The sequence below is a fragment of the Triticum urartu genome, chromosome 4, assembly GCF_003073215.2.
Source record: "Triticum urartu cultivar G1812 chromosome 4, Tu2.1, whole genome shotgun sequence".
Lineage (NCBI taxonomy): Eukaryota > Viridiplantae > Streptophyta > Magnoliopsida > Poales > Poaceae > Triticum > Triticum urartu.
Window position 1 is genome coordinate 13,062,558 of NC_053025.1, and position 18,571 is coordinate 13,081,128.

The 18,571-nt window shown below is 48.1% G+C and overlaps 1 long non-coding RNA gene across 1 annotated transcript; it reads left to right on the forward strand.

Moving 5' to 3' along the window:
- The first annotated feature begins 16,439 nt into the window (after window positions 1-16,439).
- Window positions 16,440-17,838, forward strand: LOC125553411. Its single transcript, XR_007304049.1, has 2 exons — window positions 16,440-17,324; window positions 17,540-17,838. It is a non-coding gene; the product is annotated as an uncharacterized LOC125553411 (long non-coding RNA).
- The last annotated feature ends 733 nt before the right edge of the window (window positions 17,839-18,571 follow it).

Below are 18,571 nucleotides of genomic sequence, written 5' to 3' on the forward strand. Positions count from 1 at the left end.
TGATTATAAAGGAGCTCTACAGGTGTCTCCAAAGGTAAATGTTGGGTTGGCGTATTTCGAGATTAGGATTTGTCACTCCGATTGTCAGAGAGGTATCTCTGGGCCCTCTCGGTATTGCACATCACATAAGCCTTGCAAGCATTGCAAATAATGAGTTAGTTGCGAGATGATGTATTACGAAACGAGTAAATAGACTTGTCGGTAACGAAATTGAACTAGGTATTGAGATACCGACGATCGAATCTCGGGCAAGTAACATATCGATGACAAAGGGAACAACGTATGTTGTTATGCAGTCTTACCGATAAAGATCTTCGTAGAATATGTAGGAGCCAATATGAGCATCCAGGTTCTGCTATTGGTTATTGACCGGAGACATGTCTCGGTCATATCTACATTGTTCTCGAACCCGTAGGGTCCGCACGCTTAAGGTTTCGATGACAGTTATATTATGAGTTTATGAGTTTTAATGTACCGAAGTTAGTTCGGAGTCCCGGATGTGATCACGGACATAAAGAGGAGTCCCGAAATGATCGAGACATAAAGATTGATATATTGGACAGCTATATTCGGACACCGGAAGTGTTCCGGGTGATTTCGGAGAAAACCGAAGTACCAGAGGGTTACCGGACCCCCCCCCTCCCCGGAGAAGTAATGGGCCATATGGGCCTTAGTGGTGAAAGAGAAGGGCAGCCAGGGTGGGCCGCGCGCCTCCTCCCCCCTAGTCCGAATTGGACTAGGAGAGGGGGGGCGGCGCCCCCCTTTCCTTCTCCTTCCCCACTTCCTTCCCCCTCCTAGTAGGAGTCCTACTCCTACTAGGAGGAGGACTCCTCCTTGGCACGCCTATAGGGCCGGCCTGCCTCCTCCCCTTGCTCCTTTATATACGGGGGCAGGGGGCACCCCTAGACACACAAGTTGATCCACGTGATCGTTTTCTTAGCCGTGTGCGGTGCCCCCTTCCACCATAATCCTCGATAATATTGTAGCGGTGCTTAGGCGAAGCCCTGCGACGGTAGAACATCAAGATCGTCACCACGCCGTCATGCTGACAGAACTCTTCCCTGACACTTTGCTGGATCGGAGTCCAGGGATCGTCATCGAGCTGAACGTGTGCTAGAACTCGGAGGTGCCGTAGTTTCAGTGCTTGATCGGTCGGGCCGTGAAGACGTACGACTACATCAACCGCGTTGTCATAACGCTTCCGCTTTTGGTCCACGAGGGTACGTAGACAACACTCTCCCCTCTCGTTGCTATGCATCACCATGATCTTGCGTGTGCGTAGGAAAATTTTGAAATTACTACGTTCCCCAACAAGGTGCGGTCTGGAGCATCTTTTCCGATACCGGATTTTCCAAACCCTCGGGGAGGGGGGCCGAACACCGAATCAACGTCGCCTTTGTTAGCCAGTCCTGGTCAAAAAGCGAACTCTTAGAAATAAGTTTGTAACAAAGGAGTGATAGTATGTTCGGCCGGAAGATGCCTTACCTGTTCGGTGGCGCGGTTACTACTCAGGCCCACGTCCTCGGTGATTTCTGGACACTCCACCTGAGGTCCGAAGAATGACTTGTACATCTCCTCGTGCGTCAGGCTGAGAAAATTTTGAATGACATCAGGATTGAACTCCCATAGGCGAAGAGGCCGGCGTTTGCAAGGCTGGACTTGACAAACCAGCATAACTTTTATTACCGCAACCAAACTGAAATCTCCATTGAAGAGATCGCGAATGCGGCTTTGCAGTATAGGCACGTCCTTGGCTGGACCCCAGCTCAGACCTCTGCTGATCCATGACATCAGTTGTGGTGGAGGGCCCGAGCGGAAAACAGGGGCGGCCGCCCACTTGGCACTTCTAGGAGCCGTGATGTAGAACCACTCCTGTTGCCACAATTCAGACACCTCTGGGATGGAACCTTTGGGCCACGTAGCTCCCGCCATCTTGCGTATTGAGGCACCTCCACACGCTGCATGTTGCCCCTCGATCATCTTCGGCTTCACTTCAAAGGTCTTGAGCCATAGGCCAAAGTGAGGGGTAACCCGGAGGAAGGCCTCGCACACGACAATAAATGTCGTGATATGAAGAAAAGAGTCCGGAGCCAGATCATGGAAGTCTAGCCCATAATAAAACATCAGACCCCTGACGAAAGGATCCAGAGCAAGGCCTAGACCTCGGAGGAAGTGGGAGACGAACACGACGTTCTCGTTGGGTTCGGGGGTGGGAACGGCCTGCCCTCGGGGAGGCAGCCGATGCAAAATCTCGGCGGTCAGATATCTGGCCTCCCTCAACTTTTTGATGTCTTCTTCCGTGACGGAGGAAGGCACCCATTGGCCTTGAAGGCTAGATCCGGACATGACTGAAGGTTCGGAGCACCTGACCCGAACTTCGGGCGTTTGAGCTGGAGGTGGGGGAAGGATTTGATTGAGCACGGGAGGGAAAAATAAAAGCCTTGTCCCCTTTATAAAGAGGGTGAATATCAAGCGTCCTCTCCGTGTCCGTTTGGACTTGCCTATGATCTAGGAGTCCTAGAAGCGGTTGGGTTACCCACGCCCACATTGATGAGAATTCCGGAATAAGGGGACACGATCTCTGCTTTAACAAGACGTGCCGAGGAAACCGCCTCGCATGACGTGCTAAGGTGGGATAATGAAACGACTTGGATAAAGGCTTGGTCGTGGTGTGTCACATTACGGAATACGACAGCAGATTAGATTTGTGTAAATATTATTCTCTCTACGGCAATATGTGGAAACTTATTTTGCAGAGCCGGACACTATCTTTGTGTTCAAAATCTTCTATGAAGTACTTGGAGGAGGAACCCGCCTTGCAATGCTGAAGACAATCTGCGCGCCAAACTCGTCGTCATTGAAGCCTGGTTCAGGGGCTACCGAGGGAGTCCTGGATTAGGGGGTGTCCGGATGGCCGGACTATACCTTCAGCCGGACTCCTGGACTATGAAGATACAAGATTGAAGACTTCGTCCCGTGTCCGGGAGGGACTTTCCTTGGCATGGAAGGCAAGCTTGGCGATACGGATATGCAGATCTCCTACCATCGTAACCGACTCTATGTAACCCTAACCCTATCCGGTGTCTATATAAACCGGAGGGTTTTGGTCCGTAGGACAACATACACAACAACAATCATACCATAGGCTAGCTTCTAGGGTTTAGCCTCTCCGATGTCGTGGTAGATCTACTGTTGTACTACCCATATCATCAATATTAATCAAGCAGGACATAGGGTTTTACCTCCATCGAGAGGGCCCGAACCTGGGTAAAACTTCGTGTCCCTTGCCTCCTGTTACCATCCGGCCTAGACACACAGTTCGGGACCCCCTACCCGAGATCCGCCGGTTTTGACACCGACATCCACCAACCTGAGGCGCTACTACCAAGGCCAAGTGACCCAGATATCAACCCTGGGAGGATGATCCTCTCTGCTCCACACAATTAGTTGTTCCGACCATCGTAAGTAACGTGGAATCGCCGGCTCAACGACATTGGCAACCCTCTTGTGAAGCTTCTGGTCCCTCTTGCACAAGCTAGTGGTAAATACATGATATTGCCCACTATTCAACTGTTTTGGGTTGCTCTGATATCCGGACTGTTGCTGCTGATTACCTTCGCCAGGTTGTGGATTATAACCTCCCTGGTTACCCGTATGACCCTGACCATGAAAGCCGCCTCCACCTGAACCGGCGCCCGGGCCATGAAAGCCGCCTCCACCTGAACCGCCGCCGGGGCCATGACTTCCATCAAATGCATTTGAATTTTTAAATGCCTTCATGATTGTGCAGTCCTTCCACAGATGGGTGGTTGGCTTCTCCCTGGTGCCGTGTCTTGGACAAGGTTCATTCAATAGTTGCTCAAGGGTGGGACCTGACCCGCCCGACCGAGGGGTTTGCCTACCATTGCGCCGTTGATTGTTGCCCTGCGCATTGGTGTTAGCCACAAATTCGTCAGCCTTACGTTTTGTTACCTCCTTGATTCGCCGGGTTATGCTGGTGACCCTTGCCATTGCCGTTCTTCTTTCCCTTCCCTGTCTTTTCTTCATCAGACACAGGGTCCTTGGTATATCAGAATCAACATACTTGACGAGAGCCGCCATCAACTGGCCCATGTCATTCCAGTCACGTTTAAGCTGCCCCAGCTTCTGCTTCAGAGGTTCAAAACGGCATTTTTTTCTCCAACATTAAGACTGCCGAGCCGGCATCCATCTTATCAGATGAATGAATTATCTCTTTGACCCGGCGCACCCAATGGGTTGTGGACTCACCTTCCTCTTGTTTACAATTAGTCAGGTCCACGATTGACATAGGTTGTTTGCATGTGTCCTTGAAGTTATGAATGAACCGGGCTTTTAACTCCGCCCATGATCCGATGGAATTGGGGGGCAATCCTTTTAGCCAAGTGCGAGTGGTTCCATCCAACATCATAGTGAAATACTTGGCCATGGTCGCGTCGCTGACCTCCAACAGCTCCATTGCCATCTCATAACTCTCAATCCAGGCCCAGACTGCAAGTCGGCCGTGTAATTAGGCACCTTATGAGGCCCCTTGAAGTCCTTTGGCAAACGCTCATTACGTATGGCCGGCACCAGGCAAGGGACACCTCCAGTTCTTGTGGCCCCTCTTGCCTCAACCGAGGTGGCTGGATAAGCCGGAAAAGTCTGATGAACCGCCTGCTCCGCTGCCAGTTGAACCGCTCGCTCAGCCTCTTGTCGGATTCTCTCCTGATCCGCTAAGTTAAGGGCTCCAGCCTGTACCAGCTCATGCCTGTGCAGCCGGTTGCGGCGTTGAGCATTGCTTGGCATATCAGCCAAATCCATATGCCTACTGTAGCTTGGGCTCCGGCTCGGGTGAGGGGTTGAATGGATCCTGTCTTGACTATAAGAGTACGGATCCTGCTGCGCCAGAGCTGTTTGAAGAAGTTCTCTCACCCTTCGTGTTTTGATTGTCGCCGGAGAGTCGCCTTCCATCGGGAGAGCCGCCAAACGAGCCGACGCAGCAATGAGGTTTTCCAAAGGATTGGAGGAGTGACCCTGTGGTGTTGGCACATAATGAGGCGGAGCGGTATGTACACGAGGTGGTTCCATGGCGCGTGGCTGAACCGGTGCCCCGGGTGTCGTGATCTGATTTGCCTCTGGCGGGCTACTTGGGTCGGCCCCGGGCGTATGGAAAAGGTTCCTAGGATCGAGCGTCAGAGGTAGCCATGACTGAGTTTTCTGATGCCTTCTTCTCATGACCTTGTTTGACGCGTTCAGATCCACCGAGAGCCGGAAAGTCTCCCATTGAAGCTGCTGAGCCCGAGCGTCCAAAGTCGCCCGCTCCGCGGCCATCCTGACCTCTTCTGCTGCTAAATTTTCCTTAGCTTGTACCATCTCTTCACGTACGCGTGCCACCTCCGCGTCGTGTTGAACCTTATCCGCCGGCTCCACCACGGTAGTCAACAGAGCCGTCAGCTTATCTGCGAGGTCCATTAGAATCAGAGCCGGGGGGCGGGCGGAGTCTCCTGACCTGTCTGCTGCCGACCCGATGGCTATTGCTGCTGCAGTTGTGGAGTTCTGCCCGGGCTGTGTGCCTGCCATGAAGACTCCGGCCCGATTCGGCGGCTCAAAGGGGTCCAAAATACTGCCGCCATCGGAACAGCCCCCGAGCATGCCATCCTGCAGCTGATACAAAGAGTCTGTCTCACCCGTTGATGATGTAGCGTCAGAACAGATGGCCATCTCACCGCCATCCACCGATCCTTCAGAGTATTCACCGTCGTGGATGCAACCTACGAAAGCATGCTTCACGACAGATTGAACACGGGTGGACCTCGCGTGCTGAGCCATTTCGACGAGGTTGGTGTGGACGTCCGGCTCAGGGCCAGATTCGCCGATCCGGCCGATGAAGACATGAATTCCGCCGAAGGGGACCCGGTACCCGTACTCAATTGAGCCGGCCTCGGGGCCCCAGCCTTCGTCGTCGATGTAGAACTTGCCGCGATGACTCTTGGTCATCCGGCCCATAGCGTATCCCTTGAGCCCTTGGAAGTTGCCCTTCAAGAACTCAAATCCACCGTGCGTTGGCCCCACAGTGGGCGCCAACTGTCGTGGAATTGTCAAGGCAGATGTCCTAGCAAAAGGACTTAGTCATAGGGCCATCGCAACTAGGAAGCTTAAAGGGGTTAATCGGGACAAAGGACACGAGAGGTTTTATACTAGTTCGACCCCTTACGATGAAGGTAAAAACCTACGTCTAGTTGTGTTGATATTGCTGGGGTTTCGATCACCAAGAGGCTAGTTCGCCGGCTTGGTTATCGATCTCTTGTTTCTTGCCCTAAGCCGCCACCGGGTCATCCCCTTATATACACGGGTTGACGCCTGGTGGCCTACAGAGTCCCGGCCGGCTCATAAATCGTGTCCGGCTCGGTGACTTCTTTTACATGCCTTTCCTTACAAGTCTTTCCTTACATACGGCGGTTTACAATATTGGGCCCTAAGCCGCCTCTAGGCCTTTAGGCCTTCTATAAGATTTAATAAACTATCGCCTTGAATGTTTACTGGGCTCCCTTTGTGACCCGCCATTGGGGCTGACCCGGCTCCTCCTGGGCGGGTCATAACTGATAGCTATATCCCCAACAAATCTCATACATCACATATATAATTAATCACATCCTTTTGGCCATATCACATGACATAGCATACCCTGCAAATACAAGTTAGACATCCTATAATTGTTGTTGCATGTTTTACGTGGCTGATATGGGTTTTTAGCAAGAACGTTTCTTACCTACGCAAAAGCCACAACGGTGATATGCCAATTGCTATTTACCCTTCATAAGGACCCTCTTCATCGAATCCGATCCGACTAAAGTGCGAGAGACAGGCACCCACTAGCCACCCTATGTAACAAGTGCATGTCAGGCGGTGGAACCAGTCTCACGTAAGCGTACGTGTAAAGTCGGTCTGGGACGCTTCATCCCACAACGCTGTCGAATCAAGATAGGACTCGTAATGGCAAGAAAATTGACCAAATCATCGCCCACAACTACTTGTGTTCTACTCGTGCATAGAATCTACGCATAGACCTAGCTCATGATGCCACTGTTGGGTAACGTAGTAATAATTAAAAAAATTCCTACGTGTCACCAAGATCAATCTAGGAGATGCTAGCAACGAGAGAGATGGAGTGCATCTTCATACCCTTGAAGATCGCTAAGCGGAAGCGTTGCAAGGAACGCGGTTGATGGAGTCGTACTCGCGGCGATTCAAATCGCGGAAGATCCGATCTAGCGCCGAATGGACGGCGCCTACACGTTCAACACACGTACAGCTCGGGGACATCTCCTCGTTATTGATCCAGCAAGGGGAGAGGAGAAGTTGATGCAGAACTCCGGCAGCACAACGACGTGGTGGTGGAGCTCGTGGTTCTCCAGCAGAGCTTCGCCAAGCTCAATGGAGGAGGGGGAAGTGTAGGAGGGGGGAGGGCTGCACCAGGGGCTAAGGTGCGGCTGCCCTCCCACCCCCCACTATTTATAGGGTGAAGGGGAGAGGGGGCCGGGCCCCCTAGATGCATCTAGAGGGGGGCGGCGGCCAAGGGGGGTGCTTGCCCCCCAAGTTGGTGGGGGCACCCCCACCCCTAGGGTTTTAACCCTATGCGCCTTGGGCCCCTAGGGGCGCACCAGCCCACTAGGGGGGCTGGTTCCCACCCATGTTCAGCCCATTTGGTCCCCCGGGGCAGGTGGCCCCACCCGGTGGACCCCTGGACACCTTTCGGTGGTCCTGGTACAATACCAATAACCACCGAAACTTTTCGACGACTGAAACTGGACTTCCCATATACAAATCTTGACCTCCGGACCATTCCGGAACTTCTCGTGATGTCCGAGATCTCATATGGGACTCCGAATGACTTTCGGTAACCACATACAACTCTCGCGTCACCGAACCTTAAGTGTGTAGACCCTCGGGTTCGGGAACCATGCAAACATGACCGAGACACCTCTTCGGCCAATAACCAATAGCGGGATCTGGATACCCATATTGGCTCCCACATGTTCCACGATAATCTCATCGGATGAACCACGATGTCGGGGATTCAATCAATCCCGTATACAATTCCGTTTGTCCATCGGTATGTTACTTGCCCGAGATTCCATCATCGGTATCCCCATACCTTGTTCAATCTCGTTACTAGCAAGTCTATTTACTCGTTCTGTAACATATGATCACGTGGCTAACTCCTTAGTCACATTAAGCTCATTATGATGATGCATTACTAAGTGGGCCCAAAGATACCTCTCCATCATACGGAGTGACAAATCCCAGTCTCGATTCGTGCCAACCCAACAGACACTTTCGGAGATACCTTTAGTGCGCCTTTATGGTCACCCAATTACGTTGTGATATTTGATACACCCAAAGCATTCCTACGGCATCCGGGAGTTGCACAATCTCATGGTCTAAGGAAATGATACTTGGCATTAGAAAAGCTCCAACAAATGAACTACACGATCTTGTGCTATGCTTAGGATTGGGTCTTGTCCACCACATCATTCTCCTAATGATGTGATCCCGTTATCAATGACATCCAATGTCCATGGTCAGGAAACCACAACCATCTATTGATCAACGAGCTTACTAGGGACATGTTGTGGTCTATGTATTCACACATGTATTACGGTTTCCGGTTAATACAATTATAGCATGAACAATAGACAATTATCATGAACAAGGAAATATAATAATAACCATTTTATTATTGCCTCTAGGGCATATTTCCAACATCCACAATTGATTTGACATGACAATAATCTCTTGCAGCCACCACCGGACGTTGAAATTCAGCAAAAACCTCATGAGTATACACATCTCGACCATGACTCTCGATACTCCAACAAGTCTCAAGCACATGTAGTGTATGAAGGCTGGCATTGTCTTCTTGCAATTCTTTTTGCCGTTGTTCCTCTAAAGTTGTTTCAAACCTGACCCAAAACTCAATCAACGCGAGATTTCGGTTGGCGAAGTGTCTGAAGAATGCATTCTCACTCTCACATCTTGATGTAGTACGCAAGATTCCACCAAGTGGGGTCTCCGTAGTTTGCTCCTCAACTCACTGCTTACTTCTCTATTTTTACTTGATGAGATGTCTCTTACTTGGCGAAATAAGTTGGTGAGTGTGTGATTGAACAAACCAGGCTACCACATATTTGCCATCATCCTGCCTCTTCAATCCAATCATAGCCTCACAACCACACCTAGTTAACTTGAATTTTCGTTTAGGCTTTATCCTTTCCTCTTCCCGAGCCACCTTCCTCCAACCCTTCCTAGCACAAACAAACCTCTTCCACACTGGTACGCCATGATCATCTTTGTGTGTTGTCCATATGCGAACCGAGAACCCGACATCATGAGCATACATTTTGTAGAATGCTATACCATCCTCCCAGGTGTCAAATTGCATGCCAATTATAGGTTGCAAGTTATCATCACACTCGGGTTCATATGTTGACCCCTGGATATGCACAATAGAAAGATGTTCAGTTCATAAACTAAAGCTCAAGCATTAGACATGAAAGAAAATCTTCTTACACAAAACGGAAGACTACGAGTACATTTTGGCATGTGATAGCTATTTCCATCATTTTTGACTTGCCGGATCGTGGCCTAGAAATTGATAAAAAAATCCATCAGGTCAAATTAACAGTGTGATGTATGTATGTATGTGACCAATAAAACAAATAAATTACCACGGCGAAGCTGTTGGCATCATCGTCATCTCCCATTGCCGTAGTTGACCCAACGCTTAGAGCAACACTTGTCATGGACTCCATGGCTGATTATTTTTCATGCAGATATAACACAAAACATCACAGGCAGGTTAAAAAGTGGATAACTAACCTACTACCAAGTAGAACACATCAAGAATTTTTACTTAAGAGCATAGCTACAATGTGGATTGCAGCAAGACAAAAATGTGGAACATGGATAACTAGCATTGCCATACAAAGTTCAATTACACATTGCAAATGTCGTTTCCATTTCATATCAGCAATGTGGAAGAAGCTCATATAGTAGTGGTTCATGTACAAGAACACCGGAACAACCAGTAATTAACCACTATTGCCATGTCAAATGTACATACCTCACTATTAAGTTAGCAAAGGTATATGGAAATTGTATAGAAAGTAACAGAACACATAGTGCACATCCCCTCAACTATTTGCACTAACTGTTGTGATTACCATTCATATCTACATCTGACACCCCCGCAAAAAAAATATCTACATCTGACCTATGTTTTGATTTTCGGCCGAGAAAAGCAGATTTCATCCGAATTTCGGCCATCTCGGCCTAGGGCGAAAAGTCTCTTTCGGCCGAAATTGGGTTAAATTTGATAAATTTTGGTCAAATTTTAGTCAAACATCAGTCAAATATTGGTCAAATTTCAACCGAAATTTTTGAAAACGGCCGAAATTCGGCCATCTCGGCCTGGGGCGGAAAAAAATCTCAAACCGAAATCCAAAATGCAGCATCTGACACATCAATTTCATGACCATACTATTCATATTCACAAATGCCACTGGCTTCAAACACATGGGAAACTGATGGCCTAGAAGAACCAAACATGATTGTACATGGATAAAAGAACAACCAAACTCAGTGCTCATACCTCGGATCCTGAGGTGTAAAAGGCGATGGACAAGTCCTATTCAACCACACAGCTACACAAATCTTACTTTCGAGTTTGCATAAATATGGTTTTTCTTTACTGCAAATTACATATTAAGGTTCAGAACACTACCTATTCAATTTTGCATAGGATGTTTCGCACTACAAGATCTGCAGCCGTCTATCTCATACATAAATATGGTGCTCACACTACTTATTCAAGTTCACAATGACACTAGTTTGGAATGAATTGGGGAAAAAAGACAAATGGAAAGAACCGAATATGACCATGATACATGGATATAATGGGATAAGAGAAGGTGCAGAAGATGGCCGGCTTCTTTGGGTAGTTCCGTCGTCGTCCCCCGGAGCTGCACACCGCCGCTACGTTTACGCGCTCGCCGGTGGCAATGGCGTCTTCGTTGGGCGTGACTCGGAGGAGAGGAGGGGAGAAAGTGCTTCAACGGTGCGTCGATGCCGAAACTAAGTACATGATAGAAAGGGGAGAAGGTCCAGGAGCGGGGGAGAGAGAGGCGACGTAGCAGCCTTCCCGAACCTAGGGCTCACCTGGACGGGCTGGTACAGAATACGGAATGGGAGGAAGACGATGTGGGTACAGAGAGGTCAGATCACTAGATTTAGCTGTACTTCAAGGACTGTTTTGCAAATGTGCCAGTAAGTCAGTCACCGCCCAAATCCTACCCCTCTCTTTTGAATCCAACGGGCCACGTATAGTTGGTGCATCTGGTGCACCAGTTTGGCTGTTTCACCAGACTAGTAAGTGTGCACGTGCAACGCACGTATCTGCAAATGGCATGTCGGTATGATAACCCCAAAAGCGGTACCACTTCAGTATGCAAGGTGTGTTGGAGTAGTAGATGTCAGGGCAGCGGCCTTCTGAGGTTTTCAACTTCGACCACATGGACCTTGTGTCGTATTGGTTGCAATTATTGAAGGCATGCGGAATGCTTATCTCTTCATTACCCTAGAAGAGTGTTCTTTTTCCGATAGTGATGGAAGAGAGCATTTTTCGACGGAGCGAGTCCCCCAACCTAGTGTGTGTTTGTGTGGTTTTCCATTATTAATCGGATAATCTTCTTAATAATCAAGAAAACATCAAAGCTTTTGGTTCGTGTTTGAATTTATTTACTCATATCCATTTACTCAACTAAAATTCAGATATATCGAATGTGTTTTTGTGACACTCCAAAATTTTTGATTTGGTTTTCATCAAAAACTTTGTTGGAATTTAAAAGAGGGCATTTAAAATTTCTTTTCCAGAAATCCTTCCTCTTAAAAAACTTCCTTTCACCTTTGGCAAGGATTTCCTTTTCCTTTTCAAATTTGGTGTTGAATTTTTGGAAACTTTTCTTCTGGTTGTTTCCCTCTCAAACTTATTAATTTTCATTTAAAAAGAAACCCTAGGAGTTTTGGGACTTCTTTCTTTTTGAAACCACCCATGATTTTACCATGTCACAGGTGGTAAAACCCCTCCAAAACCTCCCCTCCTCCTTGGAACAACCTAAGTTCTCTGTCCCAACTAATCCAAACAAGTTTTGTATTTTATTTCAATCATTTTTCCTCTCAAATCATTTCTGTCAATTATTTGGAGCCTGAGTCATTTACAAAGCAAGTACCTTATTTCCTTTGAGTTTTGATCTCAAACCAACTCCTCTGGATTGTCCTTAGCATCCACAACTCAGAACCATCTTGATCCACTCCCCTTCTTTTCAAATTTCAGCCTCTGCAAGTTTGGACCAGATTTGCCAAATTTGGTGAAATTCATATCTACACTTCCCCAAAAATTCTACCAAAATTCAGGCAGCCTACTGGAGCAATGAGTAGCCACTCCACCAAAAATCAGCTCTAGGAAAAATCCCCAGAGGCCAAATTCATTCTGTCGAACACCTTGCATGCACTGTTTCCCTGCATATTCAGAAAAATTCAGAGTTCAGTGTCGATCTTCGTCAGGAGTTCAGTCACATGCTCACAGTGCCCTTGGCACGTTCCCCGCCGCCTCTTCCTCCTGTCCGGAGCACCGCACGCACGCTTGGCCGGTTCCTGGCGTCGGTGGCACGCTGGCCCGCTCTCGCCGGCATCTTCTGCGGCGTCGGGACCTCCCGTGGCGGCCGACAGAAGGCACCCTACGGCGCAACGCCGTTCTGCACCGCCCAAGCCACCTGGTAGCTCCGCGTGGCCGTCTCCCTTGCCAGCGCACGCATGCAGCACCGCCGCCGTGGCCTGGCACGCGCAGGGTGCGCTCCCTGCCGCCGACGTGCCGCACGGCCGTTCTGTTGGGACAGGCCGTAAACCTCCCTCCCGTGCTGAGTTGGACCCTGGAATGGCACCACTACTCCACCTAGGCGATGCCCAAGCCCCTAATCCCACTGCCCAACCACAGCGCCGCCATAATCACTCGCCGGACTTATCCCGTTCGCGGCAACCGCCTCGGGCCGGCTATATATAGCGCCCCCAAGCTCCCTCTCGCCCCCGCACACCTCCACCACCTCACTGGACCCCGACCAGCAACTAGAAGAGCCTCGAGGGGCCCTTCTTCCTCGACTCCGGCCGCCTCGTTCCGCCTCGGCCTCCACCTCGATTCGCTCCGGTGAGGCCATCTCCGGCGTCCAAACCTCGTCAGTGGCCTCTTCGGGCACCCAGTAAGCTAACCCAAGCGTCAATTTTGACCTTCGCAGCTCTCCCCGACGAGATCCATCTCCACCCGAGCCGCCGTCCGCCGGAGCAAGGCTCGCCGTCGACGTGGTACTCGCCGACGACCACCACCACCACAAACCGACGTGGAATGGCGCCCTGAACACGGAGGTACTCTCCGATCCCCCTGCCTCGCCGTGGATCGCCGCCGGCGACCACTGCAGCTCTCGGGCACCGTCGTTCTCCGCCGCCCGTTTTGAATTTTCAAACCTGACGGGTGGGACACGCCAGTCAGCCTCTCAGTTCTTTTTACACGAATCGTTTTCTGAAAAAAGCCTTCGGGCAAAATACGTTTCCCTCTCTGGGCTGGCGTATTCGAGACCGAAGCGTTTTCTGTTTTTATGAGCTAGCCCCTGGAAACTTTCTGTTTCATTACAGATGAGTCCCTGGACAAAAACCTTTATAACTTTTAAACAGAAAAGTATTTTTGATTGATTCTTTTTCTGTTCTCTTTGAAATTTTGTCTAGTTTTTTATCAGATTTATTTGAAAAATATTTGGAATACTTTTTGTGCACATCTTGGTATTTACGATAGCGCCTATATTTTCTTTATACCGTAGATACCGAAGGAGGTGACGGAGCCGCAAACTTCACCGAGCTAGGCTCCGACTACTCTGAACCAGGCAAGCATGTTTGAACTTTTGATATGATGAGTGTCTTGGCATGTTTTGCATTTAGTTAGTTTCATGGCATGTTGATGAGCATACCGATGAACGTTATTTTCATGCATGGTTGAGGTAAGTGAGTTCGATGAATCATAAGTGGATGGATGTGAGTATGCATGGCCATGTGTTGGCGTGAGGATGGGTAAGATGGCAGTGTTGTAGCATGCCAGTCTTATGCCAGACTATATGACTTCAGTGTCAAACCGTATCGTTCCAGTTCCTCCCATTTCCTTCCCTGTACTACCACATGTTTTCCGCAAGGAATATGGCTTAGTAAGTTGCAAACCGCTTTCCTGGTACACACCAAAAGGAGAGGCCGGGATGATGGTTCCATGGCCCTGGATTAAAGCCAGTCATCCAGTCAGGGGGCATGGGTGTTTCCGGTTGGGACCGAGAGGGGGGCACCCCTTAGAGCGCGCGTATATAAATTTGATCCCATGCTATTTGAGATTGTGATCTCCCCGTCTCAAAAGTTTTTCTTGGACGATGTCTAGGGTGAGTCCTGGCATCGAGAGGTAGGATGGGTGTGTACTGGTTAGCTGTGTTTTCTTACGAAATACCATAAACGGAACTAGTCCTTCGTGACTACGGAAATCCGTTAGCTGTGGGAAATTTTTGTACAAACTCTGCAGAGTCATAAATCTCCAATTCATCTTATCCATATCCAAATTTTGCGCTGACTTATTCTGACAAGTGCCAGTTTTGGTGACAGATACTCCGGTGAATCACATGAGTGCTAAGTCCGGATATATGTTTATTCCTGTGGATGGACTAACCCGTTTATTATCATGTATTGAATATTTATTATGAGTATTATTTACTTATGAATAGAAGCCCTCTCTGCGATGTCGCTCAAACGTCCGACTGTGGCATTGTTATTATTTACTTTCTTTTAAAGCCCTTTCTGTGATGTCGCCCTGACGTCCGACTGTGGCATTGTTATTATTTACTTTCTTTTAAAGCCCTTTCTGTGATGTCGCCCCGACGTCCGACTGTGGCATTGTTATTATTTACTTTCTTTTAAAGCCCTTTCTGTGATGTCGCCCCGACGTTCGACTGCGGCATTTATTTTAAAGCCCTTTCTGTGATGTCGCCCCGACGTCCGACTGCGGTATTTCTTTTAAAGCCCTTTCTGCGATGTCGCTCAGACATCCGACTGCGGCATTCCTTTTAAAGCCCTTTCTGTGATGTCGCTCAGACGTCCGACTGTGGCATTTCTTTTAAAGCCCTTTCTGTGATGTCGCTCACACGTCCGACTGTGGCATTTCTTTTAAAGCCCTTTCTGTGATGTCGCTCAGACGTCCGACTGTGGCATTTCTTTTAAAGCCCTTTTTGTGATGTCGCTCAGACGTCCGACTGTGGCATTTCTTTTAAAGCCCTTTCTGTGATGTCGCTCAGACGTCCGACTGTGGCATTTCTTTTAAAGCCCTTTATGTGGTGTCGCTAAGATGCCCGACTGTGGCATGATTTTCTGTTATTATTTGTTCACCTTTCGAGGCGTCGCTTCAGACACCCGATCGGTTTCCATTTATATTTCTGTCGGGATTTCAGGCAGACTACCGCCGATTCCCCTTTTGCTTACCTTGCCTGCTAATATTTTGAATGTGCATTGGTAAATTAATCATGGCGCATTCATGCATGCATTTGTTATATCTTACGTCCGAACTGTCTTGCGAGTACTTTCAAAGTACTCACTGGCTTGTTGATTTGGCCAGATGCTGACGAAGGTGATCTCATGGATGAAGAGTTCGATAGCGAATCCGATGCCTAGAGGAATCCCAGTCAGTCTCGTGCAACCCTGGACTTGGTCACTGTATTATATCCGCTTCCGCAACCCAAATAAATTTATCGAGCCTCACCTCGATGCTCGATGAGATGCCAGTTTGAGAGTCGTGTTACCACACTCCCCACTGTGTTATTCCACCATCGCTTTATCCTCGAGTCAGTAGTATGCCACCACACCATTGTGTTAAACCCGCCATTATGTATAATTATTGGCGCGCTTGTAATAATTTGTTGAGCAACCCCAGCTCAACCCTGTAATATATTCTATGCTACTGGCTTATTGTATCAAGAACTTGTCTACCAGTGAGGAGGTTTTCTCTCATGCTGGACTCAAAAGATTGGTTTCTCAATAAATATTTTTATTGGAAAACTGGTCGTGACAATTTTTACCAGTATTTTTTTTCAACTTTTATAGATATTATTTATACAGGAAACCTTTTAAGGCATCAAATGATTATGACTGTAAAAATAATGGATTTTTATTAGAACAATGTGAGGTGAATCGGACACGGTTGATAAAAAGAAGATAATTTCTTTTTTGGTTCGGACAACACCGTGATCAATCACAATCTCTCCCTCCCGTCACTGTCTACTACAGTACTCTACGTAGTGGTATTAAGAAAAAACATCAGATTTCTCAAAAAAAGAAAACGTCAGTGATCCTCTCCACTGCCGCCTCACATTCTTCTCTGGATAGTTCCCCACCACTGCCTCACAATCTCCTCCATTCCCCATTCTCTCCACCACAGCCAGCGCTCCCTGGTCAGGCCGCCCCCTCCCCTTCGTCACCGCCGTCGGCGCTCCCTGGTCAGGCTGCCCTCCCCTTCGTCACCAGCGTCGTCGCTCCCTGGCAGGCCGCCCCTCCCCTTCGAATCAGATTGCATAAGTAGCCGAGGAGGTCCTCGAGCTCGGCATGCTCGCGCCAGCGCTAGGCGTCGTCAGATGCGGACGCGGAGGCGCGGGAATTGCACGCTCTACGCTACCCTGCTCCTTCCAATCCGGCCCCGAAGTGCTCGAGGAGGCGCTCGAGCTCGGCATGCTCACCGGCGAAGCCGGGTCCCTCCATCCTCCTGATTCCCTCGCCGTCGCCAACATGAGCCTCTCAACTCTCTCCCGCGCGATCGTCCAGGTCCAAGTAATCTCTCTCTCTCTGACCCTGCAGTCTGCTCCTCCCCGTCAATTCGGTTAGTCGCCAGGTGCATCGCCTCACTGAGAAATCACCATGAAATATTCCTTTTCAAGACTGTGCATATTTTGTTCTGTTAAACGGCTTTGTTAGAAAATCCGATTGATTTGAGTATTATTCTGCTCTAAATTGCAGCGCCTTCTGTTTGTGAATGGATCCAAGAGTTGACATGATGCAGTATCTTTTTTGAGAGATGGTACATTATCTTCACAAAAGAAAGGAAGTTGGAGAAGTTATTATTGAAGAGGAATTCAGTGGTATGTGCTTCTCAAGAGCTAAAATGGAACAAGAAGTGCATGACTCTCATGCCTACACTAACTAATCAGGTAGCATATGCAAATTTTTAACCATACTACATTCAGATATGACATTTGAATATGAAAACTGGCAATTCATTTTATAAAATGGAACAAAAATGGGTGTCGCGTTTAATCTTTAGAAAGTGTGTTTTCTATTAGAATGGTTCCTTTCAAGAATGTAATATGAGAAATCATCTGCTTAGTTGGTGGTTGTATTGATGATTCATCCCTTAATGCTTCAGACTTCCCGAAGGAGAAGGAGGTGTGGAAAGAGAATGGGAACAACAAGTCTGAATCGAAGAGTATGTTTTGTTGCGGATCTTCTATGGAATGTTATTGCTAGTAACCAAGCTTGCCTTCTCTTTAGTTCCTCTATGGAAGTAGCATCAAATTGGGATTTTGTTGATGATCTGCGAAGCTTAATTGAGACATAATTCTCTCAGTTACCACTTCTGCAAATAGTAATTGTTGGATGAAGTTGATAAATACGATCCAGATACACTCAACCACTTCTCATGAATATATGTGAACTCTTTTGACACTTTGTGGATCTCTTTAGTCTCTCTGGTCAATATTTTTTAAGGTTTTTTGTCTTTCACCAGGATGTTCATTCTTTCTGGTTGTTTAGAAATGACAAATAGATGTAGCTCAGTTTGAGCCTGAGTGATTTTTTTTCTTTTTTTTTCTTTTTTTTGAAAAGGGGATCTCCCCGGCCTCTGCATCAGAACGATGCATACGCCCATCTTATTAACCAAATAACAAAAAGTGCCAACAAGGTTCCACAGTCTCCAGCCAGACAAAAGCAAAGGATAAATGCAGCTCACACAGAGGCTGGCTAAAAATAGATAGGGAAACTAATTGCCTATCCTATTACATGACCGCCATCCAAACCGGTTGAAGATATCCCGAGCTACCATCTCCCAACGGATAGATCCAGTAACCAAATGCTCCCTGGCCTCCATCAGAGTGAGTAGCGACCACGAACGGATCAGTACCGTAGCTCGGAAAATAACCTGCAAAAAATGAATCCGTGATGTTATGTTAAAAACCAAATCATTTCTGCAATTCCAGATAGTCCATAACAAAGCGCAAACTCCAACCCGAATATGTCTTGCTAATGCAGGCTCAACCCCATTAAGCCATGTCCCAAATAAAGCATTGACCGAAGTCGGTGGAGTAATATTAAAAGCAATATGGACCGTCCGCCAAAGAACTTTGGCCAACGGGCAATCAAAGAATAAATGCTTAATCGTCTCATCCCGATCACAGAAACT